Here is a 24,320-nt window from a genome sequence, read left to right on the forward strand (position 1 = left end):
AAAGTCAGTCACACCGCTACAATTTTTTAAAACTTTGAATATGTTTGTAAAGCAGCATTTTTTGCCCAGAGAATGAGTTGCAGTATTAGATATAGTTGCCTAAGGATTTTTGCAAAGGGCTAAGATTCAGTGATACAGCCTGATAATGACCTTCTTGTGGAAAGCTGAACTGTAACCAGGGCATTGGAATTTTATTGCAAGACCGGAGGCTCCTATTTTGCTTCACTGATCTTGCTTTCATCGAATAGCAGCAGTCAGACTTCAAGAAAACGACAAATCCCATGAGGCCCTGGAACAACCAGTTAATGGGAAATAGAAACAGTACATACAATGACCAATAACGATACAGTAGCACCTATAATACTTAGCGTATGTATGTATGTATGTGTCTTGTAAAGCGCACTGCTGCCCTGAGGCATCATGGCGCTGTAGACCGCTGGGGAACCCGTCCTGGCTATCCCTGTGAGATGGTACCTACTGGGTATCTCCAAGGTGAAACCAGGCATCCCTGGCGAATGTGGGGGGCCGTTGTAGAGATGAGGCAAGCTAATGCCCAGAGTTGCCGAGTGTGATCCCTAGTTAGAGTAGGCACCGAGGCGAGAATTATCGAGTCCGCTGACCCTGGTCCACGACCCTGCCGCGTCGGGAATTGAACCCTGGCCCCGGGCTGTTTTCTGCTTCCGGGTCTGCCGCCTCTAACCAGTGAGCCACACCACTCCAGCGTGACTGCGAACAGTCCTCTTTTCTTTCTGCTTGCAGTCAAGATAAGTATTGCATATATTATCTTTCATAACTTTTAGGATGGATTAATTTAGTTGTGCTATATCAGTGTTTATTTAGTTATTACATATTGTTTTCTGTTTTTATTATTCCCATTTGGCACACTGTCCTTGAGTGCTCCATTTTCTCGCGTTTAGCACGCCTCAGACGGCTTTTGCCATTTTGGTCGCTGCCCAAGACGCGCGTCTCCCCTCACTTTCGTTTGCCTTTGTGTTTACCAGTATTTGGGGCCTTTATCCCTTTGAAATAGAAGTTTGCTGGTCCCGCTTCAGCTCCAGTCAGTATCTGTTTTTCGACACAGATTTTCAGCCCTCCCCAATGCGCTGCCTTAGCTCCCGCCCCCCTTGTCCTTCTCCTTGCTCTCCACAAGAATCCTTAACCTGGTTCACACCCATAAGGAAGAGACTAGGTTTCTTTCTCATGCCCCTCCTATAATAACCCCTTGATGACCATTATTTCTGACTACACATTTAAACAATTATGGAAATTGATATTTCCTCTTTATTACATGAAAATGAGGTAGAAGACGATTTTCTCAAGGATAATTTAAATGACTGTTTTTTTCAGGCTTCGGTGGAACAGGCTGTGGCAGTTCCCATAGATAAAGTGACTACATTTATGGAGAATTCCGTGATTAATTTAATGTCAAAGACTATTTTGACCCATTCAGCGGGGGAAAGCAGAAAGTGCAAAGAAATGGGGTTTCCTGTTGCGACTAATATAAAAGCCAAGGCAAAAGCTAATGTTACGCTACAAGTTAGTACGGTTTCCTCACACATGGCAGAGGACGTGGTTCCTCCCAGGCCCCCTGTTATGGAGGTGAATAACTTAATAGACACAAATTGTAAAGCAAAGTCGAAATATATCAATATTAAATCTACTTCTATTGTAATATTGCTTATTTCGGATTCACATGATGACATGGGCAATCTGGATTCAGATAATGACATGGATGGGGTCTGTGACGCGGATCTTTTTTCCACCCCTCACCCTCAGAAAACCAGGGTGGCCTCCCCTTCTCATGATCCTTTCACAGCCAAAATAGTAGTAAACTCTGAGAGTGTTTCCATGTTTGACGCTAGTCTTATTCCCTATCCTAATTCCACCAAGTTGTTTCCTGCTGACCATGTAGGAGAGTATATTGTCTCCAGACTCCGTTTACCTCTAGACAAGCAAACTAGAGCCAAATAAAAGTCAGAATGTTCTACCATCTCTACCTTCCAAAATTACCGTCACCCCTGCTATAGACCCTTCTATGCTCACATTCTTTTCAAAATTTGGTAAGGACCCCATAAGGGGATGGATAATGCCTGGTCCCCCTCTCAGGACAAGTTATTAGATATTGTGGGTCCCCTGGCTTGTATTTTTGACCTCAGAGAATCCACAAGGCTAGACAACTCCTCCACTGAGGCTGAACATCTCTCCTTGTGGGTACAGAAAGCTTTCTGTTTACTAGGCAATGCTAACTCAGCCATAACCCACAAACAAAGTAAAGTCATTTTGTTAAAATTGGATCCCAACTTGGTAAACCTCGAGTCTATGGATCCTGGAATAAAGGTGGAAAGTCTTTTGTTTGGCGATTCTTTTATAAAGGAGCTCAGCAAATATGTGTCTACTTTTGCATCTCTTTACAAGGCCCAACAGTCACTCGGGTATTTTTCCGCCAGGGTCGATAGAGGCAGGAGCTGCTATATCTGCCGTAACCATCACATTCAAGGATTCAGAGGCTCCTTCAACTCAAACTATCAAGACTACAAGACTCAATTCTATCCACAGAGAGGTAGAGGCTTTCGTGGCCGTGAACACTTAGGTACCAGATACAACACCCAAACAGGTGAGTCTCTCTTCTGGCCATCTTTCTGTAGGAGGCAGTCTTCGATTGTTTCTATCAAAGTGGCTATCCAGAACCTCAGATCCATGGGTGTTCAACACCGTCCAAGGTAATGCTATATAACTGTACTCCAGGCCTTTTCACACAGTATACCCATCCAAAATTCCCTTGCGAAATGTCCAACCTAATTTCTCTGGAAATAGTCTCTTTTATAAAAACTGGCAATTCAGATTTCCTCTCCCGATCCCCCATGTTTCTTCAGCTCTCTCTTTCTAGTTGGGGAAAAAAACAAGAAAATGAGACCAGTCTTCAATCTCAGACAGTTCAACCATTTTTTCGTCTACCGTCATTTAAGTCTGGAGTCTATCATCCATCTCAGGTATTCTTTACTCCAACACAACTGGATGGTTCGGTTAGATCCACAAGATACTTATCTCACTGTTCCCATCCAATCAGAACACAGGACATTTCTCATATTTCAATGGCAAGGAATAACTTATCATTTTTCCTCTCTATCTTTTGGACTCTCCTCAGCACCGTCGTGTTTTACCAAACTAACAAAACCTGTAGTCGCTTTTCTCAGAGCCCAAGGTATCAGGCTTATCATCTATCTAGACCATTTTCTTACAATGGGCCAAAACTTACACTCTCTCCAGGCACAAGTACAACTTGCATGTTCTCTTCTTTTATATCTGGGCTTTCTCATCAATTCAGAGAAATCAATTTTAATTCCATCAAAACAGGTAGAGTTCTTAGGGTTCCTGAGAAAATCTTCCAGCGCTACTCTTCACCTTCCCTAGCTGAAAGTCTAGACCATCAGATCCAAAATTCTCCAGACCCTTCAGGGTTTCGGTAGTTTCTCTCAGAACTGTAGCGAAAATTGTTGGTCTTCTCTCTTCCTTCATACAGGCCATCTTCCCAGGCCCTCTCCATTATTGGGGTCTTCAAAGATAAAAAATTAGCCACTTACACAGAGGTATAGCTCACTCTGATTCCATCAACATAGATCCAGAATCTGAAATTAGAGCTTCAATGGTGGATAGACCATTTAGATGCCTGGAATGGCAGAACTATATTCACGTCAGCCTGATATTGTGTTAGAATCCAATGCAAGCCGAACAGGTTGGGGTGCCTGTTGTGGACCAAGCTCGACTTGGGGGGGGTACATGGTTGCACGAGGAGTAAAGATTGCATACCAACTGTTTAGAGATGCTGACAGGTTCCTTTGCAATCAGAAGTCTAGCAAAAAAAGGATTAATTGCTGCATTCTTCTTCATATGGACAACATTATCGTAGTTCATTGCAACAATCAGCTCAGCGGCACCAGATCAAAGCCATTGGCGACACCAGCTAAAATGTTTTGGGGAATTCTGGCTGTTAAACAAAATTTCTGTACACGCAGAATACTTGCCAGGAGATCTAATCTTTGTAGTAGACTGGCATTCCCGTCACCTTTGAGACTCAAGCGACTGAAAGCTTTACCCTTCGTTGTTCAAGTCTTTGCTTCGCAAATGTGGTCCTTTCCAGACTGAATTGCCAACTTTCTCACGTCTTCAACTGGCACCCAGATCACATAGCTTTAGCTTCCGATGCTTTCCTTCAGGACTGGTCCTTCTCAATCAATTACGTTTTTCTTTCCTTTCTTATGATCAACATGGTTTTGGCTCCAGTCAGATACCATCAATCAATTCTGGTCTTGCTGGCTTCGTTCTGGCAATCACAAGTATGGTTCTCTTCTCTTCTTAAGTTAGCTATCAGCTTTTCAATTCTCCTCCCTTCTTTTCCAAACCTCCACCTGGATCCATCTGGCGTTTCTCACAATCTGGTGTTAGACAACTACCTCATTCCTTCAGTTTGGAAGATAGAAGGATCTCCCAGTCTTTTCCTTTTATTTCGCTAGAAGCTTCAGAGTATACTACTAAACCCTGGGCCCCAGATATCACCAATGCTTACAAGTCAGCTTGGTCTTTATGGGCAAGCTTGTCTGTTGGAAAATGTATCACTTTTCAGCAGATTATAACCTACATTATTAATTTCTTGGCAGTGAAGCTAGTAGCTGCAAAGCATACCGTACTAATAAACTTTACAGATCTGCCCTCTCTACCAATCATCTCTACATCAACGGAAAACTGGAGGAAGAGCATACAATTGTTTGTCAACTGTTAAAGGGAGTAACATTTTACAGTCCTCCTATTCCTAAGTATAGTACATTGTGAGATGTAAATGCCGTTTTGAAATTGTTTCTCTCATGGCCTCATAATGCTAACCTTTCACTAAAGATGTGAGGAAAGCTTACCATGTTTTGTTATGTCTGATTTCCATTAAGCATTTATCTGATGTTAGAGCATTAGATATTTGCTTCGAGATAGTTTACTCCTACAGGTGTACTTCACAGTTTGTAAACATACTAAGACAAATGTAACCTCGGTCTATTATCCCTAATTTCCTTATCTACCTAAACTTTGTGTTGGACAATGCCTCAAATTACATGAACAGAACACAGTTAATCCAGAACGTCCTCAGACACCCAACTTGTAATCTCTTTTCAAAACCCCCCACAAACCTGTGTCTTCCCCAACCCCCTCTCGCTGGGTTAGGTGGGTTATCTCCCTGGCGAGTATTGATACTTCCGTTTTCAGTGCCCGTTCTTCCAGAGGAGCCTTGGCTTCCTAAGCTTTCTGGGCTGGCTCTCTTGAAGATATTCTGAGATCAGCTGCTTTGTCTAATGATAATGGTTTCCGCACATTCTATAGTAAACCTGTACATACTGCATCTTCTGTGGTAATTAACATGCTTTAAATAAGCATAATATGAACCTCCAGCCTTGCAATAAAATGTAGATTTTCCAAGTAATTTGTGAAGGAAAGTCTTAATTTGTATTAAAGACATGAAGGCTTGTATTATCCCATTTCAACACAGTTTATCTTCATGTTTCTTTTCCTACTGTGACTGGCTCCAGCAGCTTCCCCTCCCTCTACTTAATGAGTATACATTTTGTTAAATCTAACCTCAACACCCGTCCTCTGCAACCACTTCCAAAATAGCCACTACCATGTCCATACGGACAAGGAGAGGCGGGGACTCATCGGCTTAGGGAGATACAAGCGAATGCTACAGAGCTGCCACTGTGTCTGTCCGTCTTCTCTTCGTGCATGATGGCAAAATGTAAGCAGCCGCGACTTCTGCACGCTGGAGCCTTGATGCACAAACACTCTCTCCCACGCCCACCTCTGTTTCCAGCTCTCCATAAAACACGCTCATAAATAATCAAATGCTTTCTGAGTGACAGTATCAGAAGCCCACCTTTTAACCCTTTGGTTATGTTGTTATTATTATCAACTTGTTCTTAAGAAAACCACAACTAGTAAAACACTATCAAGATTACGCAAATTTAAGATAAAAATGGAGGAAAGCGCCATGCTTACAAAATCTATTGTATTTAAAACAAGCATTGCCAAAGCCAATAGGTTTCGCCTATGTGAAAACTATTAGCTTTGGAAAAAGTCTTTTTACATTTTGCACAGCAGAGCGAGTTGCTGAGCAATATGACTTGAACTAAATAAAAAACACTATGACACGTTTAAAACTGGTCACACTATTGCACTTAAAAATTTTTTTTACTTAAAGCCATGTTTCACAACAGGTCAACCTCATAAATTATGTTAAAAAAAGATTGAGAAAGCAAAATATTTTTCATAGGCAAAACCTATTTGCTTTGCTAATGCTTGTTACACTTGTTAGCACTGTCTGGGAACTGGTTACACCTTATTAGTACCACTTTAACACTCAAATATAGCAATAAGCAAAGGAAATATGACCAGACAAACTTTGCAAAGGGCCTTTCACTGTGCGCGAACACATGCTGCTGCATTTTTAGTAACGTTTGAATCATTTGAGCTAGAAACAATAATTTTTTGTTAAAATCTGCAGATTATGTAGCAGATGATGGATTCTGTGGCAGATCTATAATCATGTGAAAAAAGCTGCTCCTGCGCAATTGCGTGATTCCAGTGGCCCTGACTGTAATTTAGCATTACTTTTGAATTGTTTCCACCTCTCAGCAGAAAACATATGGAAGTACCCGTGGGTGGTATGCTGTCTCTGGTTGCAAAGCACTAGGCCACCAAAACTTAAGCCGATGCGGAAGGCAAAATTACACCCAGTGCTACACACAGATTAGGTTGTGTGGACCCCGCTTTGAGCGATGGTGTGCCCCTTTCATTTATACTGGAGTCTGCGTCCGACCTCTAGGTGCGTGTTAACGGTAGGCACAGCTGTCACTAATTTGTGAACAATAGAACAGTTCATCTTTTCCCACCGTAGTTGTTTTGAACCCCATAGTTTTTGCCATGTACGTAGTTCTCAAAACTTCATGGGTCACCTTGGACAAAATCCTTGAGCCGGGTTGGCGGCTGGGGGTGTGGTCGTAGGTGGTACCTTTGGTGGCACTGCCCCTGACTGTCTGTGGCAGGCGAGGGGGGTAATGTGGGAATGGTTTGAAGTGTTGGGGATGGTATCATTCTGAGCTGGGAATTCATGTTCAGACGTTTCTGCAGGTTGATCCGGAGTAGCCATATTGGCGTCTTCCCTGGAAATATGGTGTTCTTGTCACTGGCGGTCCTCTTTAGCACGGACTGCCACAGAATAAGGGCCCTTTCAGACAAAGATAATTTACATGACTCTGTTCCTTGAGTGGCTGTGACAACAGTGTCTTTTCAGTGGGTTACGATCTATGTCCCTCTCGCATCAGGGATCTGGTATTTCCATCTGGGAATGCGATCTCGTAGGGGCACATGATCGTTTCTGTCGAGGTTCACAGATCTGCCCAGTTATAATTGTCTCTTCTCCACTGTTGACTGTCTTTCGCCTGTCCCTCGCCACTTAGACATGGGGGGCAGTAAGTCTTGGACTCGTCTCCTGAACATCAGTGATGCCGGAACATTAAGCTTCGCAGTGGGGGTGTGGTTTGTTATGCCCTCAGGAAATTGTGTAGCTCCCTTTCAGGGTAATCTTGCTCGTGTATTCCGATTCAGAGTGCTTCATAGAGTATCATATTTTTGGGGCCACTGAGCAGTGTTATGATTGTGTTGGATGTTGAGGCTGTCAAGATACATTCGGAATTGGTGTCCTTGAAATGGGGGCCATTGTCAGTTTTTACTGTCACCAGCAGGCTGAAAAATAGAAATGTTTTTTGCAAATTTGGGCTTTACATGTTCAATTGCTATGCTCTGGGTAAAGTCCACAACCGGGAAGTTGGAATAGGAGTCAACAAGGACTAAGGACAACTGTCCGTCTGGAAAACTCCCTAAGTCCATTCTCACTTGTGTCCATAGAGCTATGTTGGGCCTGTCGGTGATAACTAGGGTGGGCTTGCCTGGTTCACCACTTATTTGACAGGGTATACAGTGATTCGTGTGATTTTTCACTCTGGTGTCAATCCCTGGGAACCACCGCTTTTCACAAATCCACACTTTTATGTTTGCTGCTCCTTGATGCACTAACATCACAACTATGTCCTGCAGCGCTCTGGGGGCTACTATTCTGTGTCGTCTTAGAACTAACCCTTCGATAGTAGAGCTGAGTTCTGTGCGAATTCATCAAAGTTGCTCTAGGTCCCTTCTCGCTATGTAGTCTAACTCCTGCAATGTGCAAGGAAGGTCACCCACTGCCAGTTTTGATGGCCTCTCTGGTACGTTGTACACATGAGTCTTGTCGTAAGGCACATGCTAGCTTATCTAGTGAAATGGCTTGGGGCCAAGATACTTTAGATATTGCTTATATGTACAGTTCCATCTGCTTGTGCTCTCCTGCTGTGTGCTTTGGGTGTCTAGACAAGAAGTATGCCTGATTGTCTGTTCCAAGCCTGTACTGGATACTGAATTGATATTGTTGGAGTTGAATGGCCCACTTTTCGATTTCGGACAGTAGGTTGCTAGAGGAGCCTTGGAAAACACTCACTAATGGCTTTTGGTCCGTGATGGCGCAGAAACTGTGGCCTATTAGGTATAGATGAAAGTGAGCACATCCTCATTTGATGACAATGGCGTCTGGCTGATTGTTGTCGCTGTACCAAGACTACACCCATTCCCACAGAACTGGTGTCAAAGGTGAGCTCCCTTTCAAGGGCAGAGTCTAAGTACACCATGGTAACGTCATCTAGCAAGGCATCCTTAATTTTCTGAAAGGCTTGTTGTTGGATCAGGTCCCACTCCCACTTTGTGTGAGCTTTTGTGAGTGTTCTGTGAGGGTAGCAAGGTTAGTAATGACTCTTCGACAGTAGGTCACCATACCTAGGAAATTCAAAACTTTGGAAAATGATGTCTAGGTTGGGCGTTCCTGGTATTCTCTGCCTTTTTTGGGGCAACGTTGGTTCCGTCAGCCGAGAACACGTAGCTGAAAAAATCGTTATTTGCTTCAGAAAAGGAGGACTTGGGCTTGTTTACTGTCTGGCCGCTGTCTGATATTACCTGTAGGGCCACATGGATGTGCGCATAGTGCTTGTCTTTGAATTTGGATTACATTAGGATGTCATCACTGATATTAATTACTCCTTGGAGGCTAGAGAAAGTCTCTTGTATATCGTTTCGGAAGACTTCTGCAGCAGATAATATGCCAAAATGGAGCCCGGTGTAACTGCACAGCCCTAAGTGTGTAGTGTGTAGAGAAGGTTGTCATGTATCTGGTCATGAGGGTCAGTGATGGTATCCTGAGTTGAGGTCAATTTTTGAGAACCATTTGGCTCCTGGGAGATCGGCTATGATGTCGTCCATAGCTTGTGTAATGTGGTGTTCCTGCCGAGTTTCTTTGTTGGGAAGTCTCATATCTATGCAGATTCTCAATGCTTCTGGCTGCTTGGGTTTGGGAGAAAACTGCATTGGGTAGACCCATGGAGCTGGGCCAGTAAAATTTTCTACGACTCAGTCGTTCGACCCATGTGAGTTCATCCTCCATGTGGGGGCGGAGGTGAAAGGAGACTTGGCGGTGCCGCAATGCGATTGATTTGCCTGAGATATCAATGTGCAGGTTGACTGTAGTCTTTTAAACATCCTACTCCTGTGAACACATACTGGAATTCCTAGAGAATGTGATTAAGCAAATTATTTGCACGGCAAACACCTCAGGCCCAGGATATCTTCTGTCCTGCACCTGTTCAGCTTGTCTCCCCCTTTCATGGTGACATAGAACTTGACTTGTGTTTGACCATCCCCATGGTACATTTTGGTGTTGAAGGCCCCTGCTATGGGAAGGGGGTTGGTGCTCTTGTAAGCCAAGAACCTGGTTGTGGTGGCAGTCAAAGGTAGCTTATTTGTCAGGTCGCTGTATGAGTTTCTTGCCATCACGTTGACTGAGGTACCAGCATACATGAGGTCATTGATGCTGTGACAGCTGAATCGTGTCTTGCACTTTGGGTGAGGCTGATTAAACTACAATTCATTGCAGGTGTAGCAGCGGAAACAGACGTCTTCATCGCTATTGTCTACTGAAGCGTATGATGCGGTTTGCTTGAATTGTGAGGTATGTGATTCCTTTCCCAGTCCTGAGGCAAAGTAGCCGGGAGCTGGAGGTACTTTTTTAAGCATTTGTCTGCACTCTGATTTTACAAAACTGCTTTTAAACTGTGTGGTGTCACTCACCCTTTATTTGTGTTTACACGCGCTTCTGTGGAAAAGTCTTTTAGCGAACAGCCGATCTGAACGCTGCTCGCGCTCTTCCTTACCCAGCGGCCGCCATCAGCCCAGGCGTGCGTGCTGGCCACGCCCCTTTAGGCCACGCCCCCTGCCCTGACTATTAAAACGCTGCATCAACAAGCGCCCGACAGATTCCTTTCCCAGTCCTGAGGCAAAGTAGCCGGGAGCTGGAGGGACTTTTTTAAGCATTTGTCTGCACTCTGATTTTACAAAACTGCTTTTAAACTGTGTGGTGTCACTCACCCTTTATTTGTGTTTACACGCGCTTCTGTGGAAAAGTCTTTTAGCGCACAGCCGATCTGAACGCTGCTCGCGCTCTTCCTTACCCAGCGGCCGCCATCAGCCCAGGCGTGCGCGCTGGCCACGCCCCTTTAGGCCACGCCCCCTGCCCTGACTATTAAAACGCTGCATCAACAAGCGCCCGACAGATTCCTTTCCCAGTCCTGAGGCAAAGTAGCCGGGAGCTGGAGGTACTTTTTTAAGCATTTGTCTGCACTCTGATTTTACAAAACTGCTTTTAAACTGTGTGGTGTCACTCACCCTTTATTTGTGTTTACACGCGCTTCTGTGGAAAAGTCTTTTAGCGCACAGCCGATCTGAACGCTGCTCGCGCTCTTCCTTACCCAGCGGCCGCCATCAGCCCAGGCGTGCGCGCTGGCCACGCCCCTTTAGGCCACGCCCTCTCTCTTTAAACATGTGCATGCACAGGAAGCGCAGCGGACGAGCGCAGCGGGAGCGCCGTTTGCGCGCCAAAGGCAAGCCCGTCTGGGCCCGTCCGGGCCCGAACGGACCCAGGCTCAGGGACTCTGCCAGATCCACCCCCCAGCCGTCTGACATATTCAGCAGACACGCTTCTGGATCTCCGACCTGATAAAAACCAAGGTTGTCGTTACATTCACGATATAGGTAAATCCTTCACAAGCTGTACGCGTTGCTATCCAACCACTCAGACCACAGCTAATCCCAGTTTACAACTGGGTCTTCTCAACTGTCGTTCCCTCCCCAAACACGCACTCGAAATCAATGAGTTGATCCAAGATCAAGGCTTGGATGCATTATTCCTTACAGAAACCTGGCTTTCTGACAGCACCGATGCGGACGCTGTATCCGCCCTTCCCCCAGGTTACCTCATCCAAACCCTCCATAGACCAAAAGGAAGAGGAGGTGGGTTGGCCATAATCTACCGGGAACATCTTACCTGCAGAACTAGTGACGCCCAAATTGATAACTCCGAAAGCTGTCACTTCTCCCTTCAATCTTCCCCGATGCATTCCCTTTCGGGACTCCTGATCTATCGGCCCCCAGGGACTCTTGGGAAATTTCTCAATGCAGTCACCGAAACGGCCTCTCAACTAGCCGCCTCTGTTTCCAACTTTCTCATCGTGGGCGACTTAAACCTCCACTTTACAGATCCCACTGACCGATCTGCCTCGGACCTACTAGTGGACCTGCTGTCACTTAGTATCAGGTTGGTCAATAATGAACCCACCCATGATAAGGGACACCTACTAGATCCCGTCCTCACTAATGCCAATATCACCACCAGTCCACCTTTGTCACTGCCATGGACTGATCATCTTCTAGTCCCCTTTTCATGGGAGGCCCCTATTGTGCCCACCCAGCCTGCGAAAATCAAAGTCAATGACAGACGATGGCATAAACTAATACCATCAGAATGGTCGGACATCCTCTCTAACACTACCCCAGTGCTTTCCTCCGACGCCATAACGGCCGATGAACAGTTTTGCTCCTGGATCACTTCCTCCCTGGATACCCTTATCCCCAAAACCACCACCCTCAGACACAATAAACGTATACCCTCAGCCCCATGGTATACTCCAGAGCTCAAGGCGCTGCGGCAGGACTGCAAAAGAGCGGAGCGGTCATGGAGGAAGGAGAAATCCAACGCTAATAAGGACGCCTACTCCACCTCCCTATCAGCTTACAAATCTGCGATCGACAAGACTAAAAGTCGATTCTTTCAGGAACGAATTGAAAAAGCTGCCTGTTCAAGCAAAGAAACCTATACCATCCTGAAAGAACTGCTTAAGGTCCCTGACCCCGCCCCTAGAAACCCCCCAGATCCAAAGGCAGACCAGGAAAAATGTAGTCAGCTAGCCAGCTTTTTCCAAGAAAAAATCCCAAAAATTCTTGCCTCCATCCCCCCGACTGATTCGAGCGAGACCGACGAGCCCCCTGACACCTCAATCGCCCCTCTCCTAACCTCGTGGGGACAAATAACCCACGAAGAAGTAGAGATCACGCTCACATCTATCAAAAGCGGATCCCCTAGGGACCCCGCACCGCTACGGACCCTTAAAGAAGTCGCTCCCATTATCATCCCCCCCCTTACTAAGCTGATTAACGCTTCTTTTCAACAGGGAGTCGTCCCCCCTAGTTGGAAAGCGGCAGTTGTTAAGGCGCTGCTAAAAAAACCCTCCTTGGACCCAGCTGAACTGGCCAACTACCGACCAATATCCCTCCTCCCCGGGACCAGCAAGGTAGCCGAGAAACTGGTGAATAAGAAACTCTCCCAGTTTCTTGAATCCAATAATCTGCTAAAAAACTCGCAGACAGGTTTCCGCCCTGGACAGGGCACCGACATCGCCCTCCTGGCTGCAGTGGAGGAGGCCAGAGCGCTCTTAGACGAGGGAGGATTAGTGGCAGTGATCCTCCTCGACCTGAGCGCGGCCTTCGACACCGTCAACCACCAACTTCTGGTCAAACGGCTCAAAAAGGTAGGAGTAGAAGGCACCGCTTTATCCTGGCTTTCCTCCTTTCTGGCCCAACGCTCCTTCCAGATCTGGGAAAATAACACCCGCTCCTCCGACACACCCCTCCAATGTGGTGTGCCTCAGGGCTCCTCCCTGAGCCCCACATTGTTTAACATCTATATGTCCCCATTGGAGGAGGTCGTCATCCCGTTCGGAGTGAGCATTGTCAGCTATGCGGATGACACACAACTAGTTGTCTCCCTTTCCCACCCTAGTCAACAACCGGCGGACCTATTCAATTGCTTGACGCAGATCCAGGGGTGGATGAATAACTCAGCCCTAAAGCTGAATGGTTCTAAAACTGACATTCTCCTTCTGGGTCAGAAAGGACTCACCTTCCCTTTGAACATCTGGCCGCCCTGTCTGGGACCCCCCCCTGTCCCTAAACAGGAAGTAAAAAGCCTGGGAGTATGGATTGAAACTGATCTTTCATTCACCACGCAGGCCAAAAAAGTAGCAGGCACCTGCTTCGGGCTACTCAAATCGATGAGAAAGATCCTGCCCCTCCTTCCACCCACATCGCAAAGACTTCTCATCCAAGGCCTCATACTGTCCAGGCTTGACTATAGCAATGCTATATACCTCGGCGCACCCGAAGCAACTCTAAATAAACTGCAGAAAATTCAAAACGCGGCCGCCCGGATCCTCACGCATACTCCTGCCAGAGCCTCAGCCAAACCTGCTCTGAAATTCCTTCACTGGCTCCCAGTGAGGGAACGAGTAACATTCAAAGCCTTAAGCCTGGCCCATAGGCTACTGCAGAATCAAGGCCCCCCCATTCTGAGGAAATTTATACAACCTTACAAAGCCCCTAGATCTCTTCGATCGGACAAGGAGTCCCTCATCACCGTGCCTAGATTCAAGAAAGCCCGCACGGGTGGAAGACGTTTCTCGATCCACACAGCACGTCTATGGAACGCCCTTCCCCGAGACCTGCGGAAAGAATCGAACTACCTGCGATTCAGGAAACGACTCAAAACTCACCTGTTTCCTTAAATGTTAACCACCCCGATTCAAAAACTGCTTCTGTTTAATACTGCTTCTGTTTAAAACTACTATCCCCCTCTTTCCACCCCCAGCCCCCACTGGTGTAGGTTTCTTCAGCGCTGGGATACCTCAGGGTGACTACGCGCTCTATAAATTTTTTTAATAATAATATGTCGCTTCTGACCGTTTAGACAGGAATTTTGGATGGGCAATTTTGTGTTTCCCCTTCGTCTCGGGCACCTCTGAGACAGGCCCCCACAAAGTAGTTGTACTTTCTGCACATGTTTTTTCTTGCTCTGGAGACTGTGCTGGTGGGTTCAGATCACAAACACAACAGTTTCAGACTGATGCAGTGGAAGCTGCCTTCGTAGAGTGTCCACTGGGACATGCCTTACGCACGAGGTGCACCGTCTCTCTTCTGATTTTCAGCCGAGGTGGGGCCTGCGATGAGGTGGATTTTTGCTAGGGCTTCTTTCCTATATTCTGCTCTCCAGTATGACAGTTAGTGGATACGTCCGAGGGCCAGCATATCTTCCAGCCAGAGCACACTGTATTTACACACCTGGATGATTTGGGCTCTGACCTCTTTATGGGGATTATCTCCGTACATTTGCTCCTCATATTGTGCAATCGTGCATAGAATCCACCAATAGACTCGTCGTTTTTTTGTTGTGCTTGATGCAGTTTGAATGGCTTAAAGTCTGGATTGAATTTAGTGCCAAAGTTCGCGTTGAGCGCCATCATCGGTGCTGTGGTGTTGGGTTCAAATCAGGCCTACATACTCTGCTAAACTCTCGAACACCTTAGTATAGAAGTTGGCACGGACACTGGAAAAGGTAAAAGACAAGTTTATTAAGACCCCATGGGGTGGTGATACATTCCTACAGCACCCTTCGGCAATGTAAGAAGTAGCACACCGAACATTGGTGCGCGACCTCTTTTATACAGTTTAATAGTAATAAAAAGATAGGCGGTTACAAGTTACACATTTAGGTACATATAAGGTCATTTTTGGAACACAGCCAACGTGTGGGAGGAGTTTCAACAGCGCTGGTCAGTTAGTGTGAACATTCCTAAAGAGTGACCAATTGGTGCGTAATGCGCATGTGCGCTTGACCAGTACTAAAAATAGCCTGTTGCCGAGCAGACTAGTGACCATGGGTATCGAGAAAGGACGAAAGGGCACACTGACCACGAGGCAGCGTGTTCATAGGAAACGGAAGTCAGAGGGATTCAAAATGGCCCCCGTTCGTTTTGGTCAAGTTAACAGAAAAGACCGTGTAGCTGTGCTAAACGCTAACTCAGGAGCTGCCAAAACACGACAGACGGCCCTTTTAGCGTTTAGCAAAAGCTACCTCATAGTGGACATAGTCAGAATGTTCATCCTCAATGTTAATAGCCATTATTTTCAATACTTCATCATTGATCAGTTTCTCTTGCTTAACAATAGCTCGTTTGGACGGAATACAGGCTGTGATACATACAGAACATAATGTAGGGCCACATTGAATACATAGACAAAGAAAAAATAGTATTCCAATAAAAACACAGAGAATCGTTAATAATTTCCAACCCCAAGTACTAAGCAGGGTCCAGAACCAACCAGAAAAGCTCCATGTTCCATTTTCTGGGTGGATCTCAGCAGCTATCTTATGTAATTTTGTAATTGAATCATATACAGAAGGTGAGTTATCTGGTACGTACACGCAACAACTACTTCCGATGACGCGGCATGCTCCACCCCTATCAGCTAGTATCACATCTAGAACCATTCGATTCTGGAGCGCTACAATTCTGGTAATTTGTAATTCCTCAGTAATATTCCCTAAAGCAGAGGCAGTTTCGTTAGCGACGGCTTCCACTACACGTGTAAGCCGCCTTATCTTCCTGCTATTCAGTGCAGCTCCTACAAATGAAAATAACCCCAAATTAAAATCTACATATTGTTGTAAAGTGGTATCAGTCTGGTCTATTTCATCAAGATCTAGTGCTCGTTTCACTCTATTCAATATGAAATCATGGTACAAAACATAATCATTGTGATACATGGGAGGAGCAATAAACACAGGTGGTAATACAAATGCTATATAACACGTTCCCAACCATCCCAATGGTAGACGATGGTATCCCTTATTTCCACAAACGAAATATGTGTTATGTGAAGCTACAAATGCAATTCCAGTCGGTGTATCAAAGGTAAGTGTAATATTACATTCACTGCGGCCTACAGGGATTGTACCTTTATTTCTAATACACAAATCTGCTTTTGTATCGATAACGGTTATTATATGCGAGTTCGTCACATTTATAAGTCTTTGATTCGTATATACACGAGGTGTAGAAACATTGTCCGGACGATATTCTTCCCATTCGAATTTAGTTCCTTCAGCGTGTGGATAGCCATCTTTATCGTTATAGCATATTTTATTCAACCGAAAAAGTAATCCACCTTTCGTCGGCCATCGCAGAGTAAAAAGAAGAGTGTACCAAGCATGACAAGAACCATTATGAGAAAACGGGAGAGGAATGAGTGGTGTTCCTCCCTTCTTCTGGTGTCCGGGCAACATTCCACATACCCAACAATTGGACGTATTGGTCATGTTATGAGTATGATGCAAAATTTTAATAAAACTGTTATTCAAATAAGTCTGCCTATGCCTTTCTTCGTGAAAAGGCAGAGTGAAATGAAAATGTTCAGACGGACTTGGAGTGGTGGGCAGTAAATGTTCTCGTACAGGAAACAACAGTTCTATAGTCCAAGCTAATACTGCGATCACCACTATGGTCAAGACAAACAAAACAACACCAAGAATTCTCCTCTTTCGTGTCGAAGGAGATGCCATAGTTCATAAAACAATACTCTTTAAAAACAACACTAAGCGGGAAAAATAAAAACGATGGTTCTGAACCGAGGCTGCCGTTGATTTGTTCTCCGGGATTCAAGACGGGTGTCGCTACACTGGGCAGAACTGATCCCCCCCCCTTGATATTCCCGGCTTCCGTTTCACAAACCTCAGAGCGGTCACCAACCAGTTTCAAAAAGAGCACAAAAGAAATCTTATTTCCTGGGGCGTAGATTATACTTCACTTTATCAGAAACAACGTGGTCCGGGAAGGCTCCCTCCAATTCATCAGGCGTGACAGCTGGGCTCTTTTCTGTATCCAAAATCTTTCTGTAGTCGGATAGCACCACAGGGCTCACCAGATCCGGAGAGACACGTCGGCAGTGCGTAGAATGTATCCACCGCTTCTTGTTGGTGACTCTCACAGCAGTTCGCGTAGCCAGCAGCACTTGCTCAGGGCCATGCCATCTCGGTTCCAAACTGCTGGATCGCTCAAAGACTTTGACCATCACGTGGTCCCCAGGGCGGAGATCGTGAGCCTCACCAGTGGAGTTATCAGGGAGCGCCTCTCGAACCTGTTGATGAATAGAAAGCAAATCATTTGTTAATCGTGCCAGATAATCGTTCATCATTATACAAGGCATATCATGTATCAAACGAGGTTTCGGAACTCCCCAGATATTCATAGGCCTTCCAAACACCACTTCATAGGGTGTGAGGCCAGACCGAGAATGGGGCACTGATCTAATGGACAGCAATGCCAGAGGCAAAGCGTCCGGCCATTTCAGAGATGTCGATGCCACTATCTTTGCTAGCTTCAGCTTCAGAGTTGCATTGTATCTCTCTACTAAACCTGCCGATTGCGGATGAAAGACAGCATGGAATCTTTGTTTGATTCCCAATCCTTTCAGGACATATTCCACTACTTTTCCAATGAAATGAGGGCCATTATCACTCCACATAAGTTTACAAACACCATAGCGCGGGAAGTACTCCTTGAGTAGCACCTTAGCTGTTGTCAATGCTGTATTGTCTTTCGTAGGGTAAGCCTCAATCCATTTGCTGAAGGCACACACCACCACTAGGACATACTTGAGATTATTACAGCGTTCCAGCTGGATGTAATCCATTTGCAATACTTCGAATGGTGCAGTAGGTGGAACAAACCCACCTTTAGGAGTATGAGTCCCTTGTCCAGGATTGTGCTGCAAACATATCAGACAGGTCTGCACTACTCTCTTAGCCGTGCTAGCAATGTCAGCATTGTCCCAAACTCGTGTAAGCAATTTAGTAATTGCGAGAGCTCCAATGTGTGCCAGTCCATGTGTCATTTGCACCATTGTTTGTAAATAGGCCATGGGTAGTTTCCATCTCTCCATATCTTTACTACGCCAGCAACCCTCATCATCCAATACTCCCTCGGTGGCCCATTTCACAAGTTCTGCCTCTGATGCTGACTTCTGTATATCGAGTATTTCTTCTCTAGCATCATGCCACCGCTCAGCTTGTGACTTCACCACATACATGGGGAAATTATTTTGCAGCATAGCGGTCTCTCTCGCAATGCGGTCTGCAAAAGCATTGCCCTGTCCTATTTTGTCCGTCACCTTTTTATGTGCACTGCACTTGACTATTGCAACTTTCTTTGGGCATAACAGTGCATTCAGGAGATCGCGTACCAATTCTCCATGCATGATGTGTACTCCGTGTGAAGTCAGGAATCCTCGTTCCTTCCAAAGTAGGCCAAAATCATGCACTACTCCAAAAGCGTAACGACTATCCGTGTAAATGTTCACACACAGTCCAGCACTTAACTCACATGCCTTCGTTAAGGCTATCAACTCAGCCGCTTGAGCTGATTTTTGGGGTATCCGTGCTGCTTCTACCACAGTCTTAAGTGTCGTGATCGCATAGGCTGCGGAAGTCGTACCATCTGGTAACCTCACGCACGATCCATCAACCCACAGTTCCCCATCTACATCTGGAAATGGCGCATCCTGTAAATCGATACGACCCTTTGTCTGTTCCTCAGTCAGAAAAACACAATCATGTTGTTCTTCCTTCTGGGTCTCAGCAACAGGATCCGGCAATAAAGTAGCAGGATTTAGTGTTGCACATCGTTTTAGTGTGATGTGCGGCGCCAACAACGTTAGCTCATATCCTGTCAGACGGGCACTAGTTAGATGCTGTGTTTTCGTTTGATTCAGTAACGCATCTACTGCATGGGGAACTAGCACCAACAATTTGTGTGACAAAACTATTCCCTCACTTTGTCGTATCGCTACTGCTGTTGCTGCAACTGCTCGAAAACATCCAGGCAATCCTCGAGCCACAGGGTCGAGTACCGCCGAGAAGTATGCACAAGGTCTCTGTTTGTCTCCGTGTGTCTGCACTAACATTGACAATGCGCACCCATCTTTCTCGTGTACATATAATGTAAAAATCTTCGTGTAATCAGGTGTACCTAACACTGGTGCGGAACAAAGAGCTTGTCTCAATTGTTCAAAAGCATTCTGACATTCATCCGTCCATTCAATGGGAATCGGTGTATCTTTAGACAACAATGCTAACAATGGTTTAACGATATGTGAAAAACCCAATATCCATTGCCTACAAAAAGACGTCAAACCTATAAAGGCGCGAACATCCTTCTGAGTGCGAGGGACTGGAGTATCTAGGATTGCTTGAATTCGATCTGGTGTCAATGCACGGCCCTCCTTAGACAAAAGATGACCGAGGTAGGTCACCTTTGGTCTACAATATTGTAGCTTTTTCTTCGAGACTTTATGATTATGCTTAGCCAGGAAGGAAAGCAAGGAAAAGGTACTCTTCTCACATTGTTCTGGCGTGTCTGCAGCAAGTAAGATATCGTCTACATATTGAATGAGAACCACTCCCTCTTGTAAGTCAAAGGAATCAAGCTGTCTTTTTAATGCCTGGCTATAAATGCTAGGACTTTCAGTATAGCCTTGAGGAACTCGACAGAATCTATACGATTTATTATTTAATGTAAAGCCGAATAGATATCGACTGTCAGGATGTACAGGGATCGAAAAGAAGGCGTTCTTCAAATCAATGACTGTAAAAGTAGTTGCCGTCGGTGGAACCAACGTAAGCAATGTGGTGATGTCAGATACCACTGGATACTGAGGCACTACTATCTTGTTTATTTCCCTCAAATCAATAATGAAACGGTAAACTTTAGCATCTGTATCTCTTTTAAGGATCGGTAAGATTGGACTATTGCAAACATTGTAAGGAACTTCCTCGACTACTCCTGCCGAAATCAAATCATTTACAATGTGTATTAAAGCAAGTTCACCTTCTCTAGAAATCTTATATTGCGGGACACGTGGCAGAGATACTCCCTCCTTTACAGTAATACGCACTGGAGGAATTATCATTCGTCCTACATCCGTGTCAGAAGTGGCCCACAACGTTTTTGGTAAGGAGGCCAATACTTCAGATTCATGGAGAAAACACACTCGCTCAAAGTCTGGGTAATTCTCATTCAGCACAACTCGCACTCCTTCTGGGGCACAGCGAATAGTAGCTCGAAAGTGTTTTAACATGTCGAGTCCCATAATATTATCTGGTGTATTTGGAGACAACAAAAAGGGACATGGGGCAGCAAATTTATCGACATGGAATGTAACTGGTTGAGACAGTGGGCTAGAAGTAGGTGTTCCATCGAACCCTATTGCTGTAATTACCTCGCCAGACAGGGGAGCCCTTGGAACCAAGTGTTTGGACAAAGCGCTACGAGTAGCTCCTGTATCAACCAGAAATTGATCAATAGAACCCAGAACCTGGGCTTCTATGTATGGACCCCTTTGATCAACTGGTACCTCAACCGATTCCACCCCCCATCCTACGCAATCCTATGCATAATGCTCATCCCGTAGTTCAGCAGGACCACCCTCATTTATCTGATATTGATTGCGATTATCAAACGTATTATAATCTGACTGGCCACGACCCCTTGCTCCATATCCCCCACGATCATTCGTGCCATAACCTCCTCTTGTCCCTCCATAATAACTTCTAGACCTTCCACTTCCTCGCCCCCTCAAATTACGCTGTTCTCGAAACACCGGACAGTCTGCAATCCAATGCCCAAACTGTTTGCAGTATGCACATTGATTCACAGAAATGTCAGAACGAGGGGGAGGAGTATTACTGTACGATCCTCGTCCCCCTCTATTGCTCCCTCTCGTAGCCTGAACCTGAGCTAACATTACCTTCGTTTTCAATTCCTTCGCCTTCTTTTCACTACTTTCTTTCGCCTCCAATTCCTGTCTTTCATAATATTGAGCCATAGTCAATAAAGAAGCAGGGGTTGCTGTGGTCCATGAACTTTCACTCGCTTTTAATCGTTTCGCAATCTCCGGTAGGAGATTAGCCACATACTTATCAACGAATAAATGCCTGCCAGTATCTTCTGTCAATAATTGACCACTGTAATCATGGAACGCTTCCTCGAAGCGAGAGAAAAAATCGGAAACTGATTCATCCGCTTTCTGCTTACAAGAGGCTAATATAGTCCAATCAATCTTTTTAGCGGGAGCAAGAGTCTTTAATTTTGTTAGTATGGCCCCTGGAAGGTCTAATATTAATTGACACGGCTTACATGCTGGTTCTCTATCTAAATCAGCCTGAACAAGATCTTTCCAAGTGGCCCCGAGGGTCGTGAGGTCATCAAACCTACGAATCACTCTCCACATATCAGGGGGCAATATCAACCCGAAAAATAGATCAATATCAACTAACGTCATGATACATGAAGAAATTGCACTTTCAACATTTTCATAAAAAGCCGCAGGGTTTTTACGGGGATCAGGTAAAGCATTCTTAAGCGCCATGACATCTGCTCTATTCCAAGGCGTATAAACCCAATTATATACAAAATACCCTTTCGCATCTTTAGAACTTTTATCATCATCTGTGCCATCCCCTTTATGAGGGACATATAAAGGCGCAGCTTCTCGCATGGGTCTAACATTAATCGCAGCGATCTTATCTGTTTCAAAAATAGGGCATTCTTTGGATATCCCCGTCGCTCCGGACGCAGACGAATTCTTCGACGTTCCCAACTCCCGTAGTCGTATCGCCTCATTTCGTAGTTGAATCAAACGCTTGAAGAAATCGTCCGCATCTGAAAGAACAAAAAGACCTTTACGAAAATTCTCACGGCCCTCGGATATCTCCTTGGGTTCTAACTCGAGAGAATATTTTCTATACCGCTCAACAACTTCATCTCCAAAATGATCTAAAAAATACAGTCGTTCCTTATCAGGCCACTGTTCCATTTTTACAGCAATGTCAGAAACAGTAACAGTATTAATATTTAGCTTTCGTGCCAACGAACGTAATTCCGCAGTTCGTTCCGCATGTAACCTGGTACGCTGTGTTCGATCACTATCCTCGTCTGATCCCTCGCTCGGAGCCGTGGGTACGACGTACGGAGGCGGACAACGATCTAGTAATGAAAAATCATCCGTTTCATTAGTAAGGACTGGATAGAGAGGACGCCTGATAGGGAATTGACCATTAACCTGTAAATTACGTTCTCGTCTCTCCCTCTCTTTCTTTTCCTGTAATTCCTTCTCCTGTAGCTGTAAAGCTTTGTCATGTGCAGCCTTCCGCTGCACTTTCTCCGCCAAGGCTTCCTCACGCTTCACTCGTTCACGCACCTCTTTCTCCCACATACGCACACAATCAAACATATCTTGTCTAGACCTTCGCTGAAACAAACACTGCTCTACATACTGTACCTTTCGAAGGTCAAACGACCCATATAGTGGCCACTGTAATTCACGATCAGTTTTAGTATACTTATGCCATAATGTACTATACATTATTGGTGGAATACCGAATTTGACATACATTTCACGATTTGGAGTCCCCTCTGGGGGAGCCGGCTGTTTTGCACTTAATCGATAATTGGTACCGTTTTCAGAACAGCACATCCTACGGAGTGTGCTAAAAACAGGCATGTTTCAAAAAGTACCACGAAAACGTGATACTACAAAAATGCCACCTAACACGGTGCACTGTTCAAATCAAATAAATCAGAGAAATATCCCTACATGCCTGCCTATGTGAGGTGCACTTCACATATTCAAATTCAAATTCAAAGATTCAAAAACGTTAGCTAACAAATTCAAATTCAAATTCAAAGTTTCAAAAAGCCACAGTAAGTGTCAGTAGACTACTTCACCACTCAAAAGCTTACCAAATATTTTCAAACGTCCAAAGTCCAACTGCCAAGTTCTGTGGTCAAATCAGCCAAAACGGCACATCACGACAATCCAAGATCAGAATCTCAGTCGAGGACCGGCGCCACCTGGAAGGTCAGATCGGAAGGAAGGGAAAGCACACCGTGGGTGCCGGGACTCGGGTCACTCAATGGCAGCGATCGCGTCCATGGCGAGTTTCCTACCCTTCGTCACGACCTCTCCTTCGGGCATCCGAGTCGCCGATGAGTCCCTTCGTGGTCGCCAATTGTGGTGTTGGGTTCAAATCAGGCCTACATACTCTGCTAAACTCTCGAACACCTTAGTATAGAAGTTGGCACGGACACTGGAAAAGGTAAAAGACAAGTTTATTAAGACCCCATGGGGTGGTGATACATTCCTACAGCACCCTTCGGCAATGTAAGAAGTAGCACACCGAACATTGGTGCGCGACCTCTTTTATACAGTTTAATAGTAATAAAAAGATAGGCGGTTACAAGTTACACATTTTAGGTACATATAAGGTCATTTTTGGAACACAGCCAACGTGTGGGAGGAGTTTCAACAGCGCTGGTCAGTTAGTGTGAACATTCCTAAAGAGTGACCAATTGGTGCGTAATGCGCATGTGCGCTTGACCAGTACTAAAAATAGCCTGTTGCCGAGCAGACTAGTGACCATGGGTATCGAGAAAGGACGAAAGGGCACACTGACCACGAGGCAGCGTGTTCATAGGAAACGGAAGTCAGAGGGATTCAAAATGGCCCCCGTTCGTTTTGGTCAAGTTAACAGAAAAGACCGTGTAGCTGTGCTAAACGCTAACTCAGGAGCTGCCAAAACACGACAGAGCGTCAGAGTCGTCTTCATTGCTAGTGTTAGGAATGTCCGCAAATAGTTTTAATAATTATTTGCCTGCATATTGCAGCAGGAGTGATTGTTTGACTAAAGGGTTAGCTTCACAGGTGGGTTGGAAGTAGTTAATCCAACAGTGAGTCTGCTAAGCCAGGTCTTCCATCCACTGCTGCCATCGCTGGGTTGGCCAGTTCACTGAAGGGTAGGTGATCATTAGACGCTGGGTGGGCTGGTGGGCCAGCCTCCCCTGATGCAGCAGTGAGAAGTGGCTTCCACCAATGGCCTGAGCCGCACCAGCAGGTTAGGTTGGTTGTGCAGCATGTGTGCTTGG

The 24,320-nt window shown here is 45.4% G+C and overlaps 1 protein-coding gene across 1 annotated transcript in view; it reads left to right on the forward strand.

Moving 5' to 3' along the window:
- Positions 1-24,320, forward strand: part of C2_1H9orf85 (chromosome 2_1 C9orf85 homolog) — a 415,101-nt gene that overhangs the window by 415 nt on the left and 390,366 nt on the right. The window lies entirely within an intron of this gene.

This window comes from Lissotriton helveticus, chromosome 2_1, assembly GCF_964261635.1.
Source record: "Lissotriton helveticus chromosome 2_1, aLisHel1.1, whole genome shotgun sequence".
NCBI classification, from domain to species: Eukaryota; Metazoa; Chordata; class Amphibia; order Caudata; family Salamandridae; genus Lissotriton; species Lissotriton helveticus.